This window comes from Malaclemys terrapin, assembly GCF_027887155.1.
Source record: "Malaclemys terrapin pileata isolate rMalTer1 chromosome 20 unlocalized genomic scaffold, rMalTer1.hap1 SUPER_20_unloc_1, whole genome shotgun sequence".
NCBI classification, from domain to species: domain Eukaryota; kingdom Metazoa; phylum Chordata; order Testudines; family Emydidae; genus Malaclemys; species Malaclemys terrapin.
This window is the reverse complement of record NW_026530188.1, coordinates 325,665-330,497: the sequence shown is the minus strand read 5'-3', so window position 1 is coordinate 330,497 and position 4,833 is coordinate 325,665. Positions and strand designations below refer to the sequence as shown.

At 58.3% G+C, this 4,833-nt stretch overlaps 1 protein-coding gene across 4 annotated transcripts in view; it reads left to right on the top strand.

The window, feature by feature from the left end:
- Nucleotides 1-324: 324 nt before the first annotated feature.
- Nucleotides 325-4,833, top strand: part of ATP2B3 (ATPase plasma membrane Ca2+ transporting 3) — a 51,348-nt gene continuing 46,839 nt past the window's right edge. For all 4 annotated transcript variants that reach the window (XM_054014867.1, XM_054014865.1, XM_054014870.1 and 1 more), the window contains exon 1: nucleotides 325-371. The gene's annotated coding sequence lies outside the window, so the exon portion shown is untranslated. The remainder of the gene's footprint in view (nucleotides 372-4,833) is intronic.

Here is a 4,833-nt window from a genome sequence, read left to right as displayed (position 1 = left end):
ATCCTCCTTCAGCATCCATCCTCCCATGCTGCCCCCCCACACGCCGGCTGTGCCGGGGGGGGTCCGGGGGGGTGCGACGGGAACCCCCTGGCGGTGGGGCGGGGGGAGCCGGAAGCATCGGGCCTGTCCTCGGCCTCCGCTGCCGCTGTCACCTGCTCCTCCCCCCCCCCCCTCAGCATCAGGACCAGCCCGAGGACGCACCGTCCATGCAGCATGTGAAGCCAGGCGGGGATCCCGGAGCCCGCAGCGCCCTCAGCCCCACACAGCCCCCCCGCCCCGCCCCCTCCCCGCCCCACGGCCGTGGGGAAGCCGGGAGCGTCTCCCCCGCCCCCCCGCCCCTCCCAGCCCCGCGCCGGCTGCACCATGGCCTGGTAAGTCGCCGCCTCGGCACTGCGCTCTGGGAGGCGAATTCGGGGGGGGGGGGCTCCCGGATTGGGGACCCCCCCGGCAGGATGGTGGCTCTGCAGGGGCTGGGGGGGCCGGTGCAGACCCCCCCCCACGCAGCGCCCATATTCCGTGTCCGGTGCAGAGATGCTGGGGGGGGATGGGTTGTTCACTGCAGAGCTGCCTGAAGGAGGGGGCTGGGGGGCAGGGCGGGGGGGGCGATTATTAAAGTGGGGAGGCGCGGGGGGGGCGGACAAAAATCCCCTGTTGCGAGGGTCGGCAGGTTGCAACGACCCCCCCCCCCCGCAGTTCATAATTCTCCAAACCTGCCCCTCCCATTGCATGTCATTCTCCCCCCCCCGGCATGGCGGGTCTGTCACGCACCCTCCCGCAGCACCCGGTCTGCCAGCGCCCCCCTCCCCCCATCGCAGTGGGGTCGTTACCGGATCATTATTGGCAAAGCCCGTGCAAAGCCGGCCGGGCTGTCAAGGGGACAGAGCCACCCGCCGGGGGGGTGGGGGGGAGCTGGCGTACCTGGCCCGTGCGGTGGGGGGGCTGCTGAGACCTGGGGGGGGGGGGCAGCGGTGTTTCATAGCCAGCGAGCCCCCCCCCCCCCCACTGCAGCACAATCGCTCCTGCAGTCAGTGCGGGGGGGGGCTGGGCTCTGGCTTCATCCCGACACCCCCGGTGCAAGGCACTGAGCGGGGAGAGGGCTCTGGAAGCTGCCACAAAGCGAGACCCCCCGTTTTCTGGCCAATGGGCTCAGAGAATCCCTGGACTAGATGGAGGGAGGGCTGAATATGGTGTAGTGGGTGGATGGATGAATGGATAGATAGAGGTATGGGGGAATGGATGGATGGGGGAATGGGGATGGATGGATTGATGGATGCATAGAGGTGTGGGGGGATTGATTAATGGATGGTTAGATATAGGTGTGGGGGGATGGATGGATGGATGGGGGAATGGGGGAATGGGGGGATGGATGGATAGAGGTATGGGGGATGGATGGATGAATGGATAGATAGAGGTATGGGGGAATGGGGGGATGGATGGATGGATGGAGGAATGGGGGGATGGATGGATAGAGGTATGGGGGATGGATGGATAGAGAGGTATGGGGATGGATGGATGGAGGGATGGAGGGATAGAGGGATAGAGAGGCATGGGGGTGGATGGATGGATGGATGGATGGATGGAGGGATAGAGAGGCATGGGGGTGGATGGATGGATGGATAGAGAGGTATGGGGATGGATGGATGGAGGGATAGAGAGGCATGGGGGTGGATGGATGGATGGATGGATGGATGGATGGATGGATGGGGGATGGGGGATGGATGGATAGAGGTATGGGAGGATGGATGGATGTGGAGTTAAGTATGAGGGTACACAGATGATGGAGGAAGGGAGGGAGGGAGGGGAAATATGGTATATTGGGATTTATGGATGGATAGAGGTATGGGGGGATGGATGGATGGGGGAATGGGGATGGATGGATTGATGGATGCATAGAGGTGTGGGGGGATTGATTAATGGATGGTTAGATATAGGTGTGGGGGGATGGATGGATGGATGGATGGATGGGGGAATGGGGGGATGGATGGATAGAGGTATGGGGGATGGATGGATGGATGGATGGGGGAATGGGGGGATGGATGGATAGAGGTATGGGGGATTGATGGATGGATGGATAGAGGTATGGCGGGTGGATGGATGGGGAGTTAAGTATGAGGGTACACAGATGAGGGAGGGAGAGAGGGAGGGAGGGGTAAATATGGTATATTTAGATTGATGGATGGATAGAGGTGTGGGGGTGGATGGATGAGTTGGGAACTGTGGGCTGGGATGGCTGGAGGAATGAATACAGAGTGGTATATTGGGTGGGGAGAGAGGTGGAGATGGCGGGACGGATGGGTAAATAGGGTGTGCTTTGGCGGGATGGATGGGTAAGCTTGGTGGCAGTGGATGGAGGGAGCAGGACTTAGCGGTTAGATCCATAGTTGATGGATGGATGGATATGGGGGTAGATGGATGGATGGATGGATGCAGGAGGGTAGATGGGAAAAGATGGATGAGTGGATGAATAGATAGGAATTTATGGGCTTGGATGGATGGATGGATGGATGGATGGAGAGGTATGGGGGTGGATGGATGGATGGATAGAGAGGTATGGGGGTGATGGATGGATGGATGGATAGAGAGGTATGGGGGTGGATGGATGGATGGATGGATGGATAGAGAGGTATGGGGATGGATGGATGGAGGGAGGGATAGAGGAATAGAGAGGCATGGGGGTGGATGGATGGATGGATGGATGGATGGAGAGGCATGGAAGTGGATGGATGGATGGATGGATGGATGGAGAGGTATGGGGATGGATGGATGGATGGAGAGGTATGGGGGTGGATGGATGGATGGATAGAGAGGTATGGGGATGGATGGATGGATGGATGGAGGGATAGAGGGATAGAGAGGCATGGGGGTGGATGGATGGATGGATGGATGGGGGATGGGGGGATGGATGGATAGAGGTATGGGGGGATGGATGGATGTGGAGTTAAGTATGAGGGTACACAGATGATGGATGGAGGGAGGGAGGGAGGGAGGGAGGAAGGGAGGGAGGGGAAATATGGTATATTGGGATTTATTAATGGATAGAGGTATGGGGGGGTGGATGGATGGAGAGGTATGGGGTGAATGGATGGATGGATAGAGAGGTATGGGGGTGACTGGATGGATGGAGGGATAGAGAGGTATGGTGGTGGCTGGATGGATGGATGGATGGAGGGTGGGATAGAGAGGTATAGGGTTGGATGGATGGATAGAGAGGTATGGGGGTGGCTGGATGGATGGATGGAGGGATAGAGAGGTATGGGGGTGACTGGATGGATGGAGGGATAGAGAGGTATGGTGGTGGCTGGATGGATGGATGGATGGAGGGTGGGATAGAGAGGTATAGGGTTGGATGGATGGATAGAGAGGTATGGGGGTGGCTGGCTGGCTGGCTGGAGGGATAGAGAGGTATAGGGTTGGATGGATGGATAGAGAGGTATGGGGGTGGCTGGCTGGCTGGATGGAGGGATAGAGAGGTATGGGGGTGGATGGATGGATGGAGGGAGGAATAGAGAGGTATGGGGTGGATGGAGGGAGGGATAGAGAGGTATGGGGTAGATGGATGGATGGATGGAGGGATAGAGAGGTATGGGGGTGGCTGGCTGGCTGGAGGGAGGGATAGAGAGGTATGGGGGTAGATGGATGGATGGAGGGATAGAGAGGTATGGGGGTGGCTGGATGGATGGATGGAGGGATAGAGAGGTATGGGGCTGGCTGGATGGATGGAGGGAGGGATAGAGAGGTATGGGGGTGGATGGATGGAGGGAGGGAGGAATAGAGAGGTATGGGGGTGGCTGGATGGATGGATGGAGGGATAGAGAGGTATGGGGATGGATGGATGGATGGAGGGAGGGATAGAGAGGTATGGGGTGGATGGATGGATGGAGGGAGGGATAGAGAGTTTTTAGGGATAGACGGTTTTATGGCCTGCAGCATGCAGGGGGTCAGACCAGATGATCATAATGGTCCCTTCTGACCTTAAAGTCTATGAGTCTATGAGTCTATGAGAGAGGTATGGGGGTGGCTGGATGGATGGATGGAGGGATAGAGAGGTATGGTGGTGGCTGGATGGATGGATGGATGGAGGGAGGGATAGAGAGGTATGGGGGTGACTGGATGGATGGATGGAGGGATAGAGAGGTATGGTGGTGGCTGGATGGATGGATGGATGGAGGGAGGGATAGAGAGGTATGGGGCTGGCTGGCTGGATGGATGGAGGGATAGAGAGGTATGGGGCTGGCTGGATGGATGGATGGAGGGATAGAGAGGTATAGGGTTGGATGGATGGATAGAGAGGTATGGGGGTGGCTGGATGGCTGGAGGGAGGGATAGAGAGGTATGGGGGTGGCTGGATGGATGGATGGAGGGATAGAGAGATATGGTGGTGGCTGGATGGATGGATGGAGGGAGGGAGGGATAGAGAGGTATGGGGCTGGCTGGATGGATGGATGGATAGAGAGGTATGGGGGTGGCTGGATGGATGGATGGAGGGATAGAGAGGTATGGGGGTGACTGGATGGATGGATGGATGGAGGGAGGGATAGAGAGGTATGGGGATGGATGGATGGATGGATGGATGGATGGAGGGAGGGATGGAGGGATGGAGGGATAGAGAGGTATGGTGGTGGCTGGATGGATGGATGGATGGAGGGAGGGAGGGATAGAGAGGTATGGGGCTGGCTGGATGGATGGATGGAGGGATAGAGAGGTATAGGGTTGGATGGATGGATAGAGAGGTATGGGGGTGGCTGGCTGGCTGGAGGGATAGAGAGGTATGGGGGTGGCTGGATGGATGGATGGAGGGATAGAGAGGTATGGGGTGGATGGAGGGAGGGATAG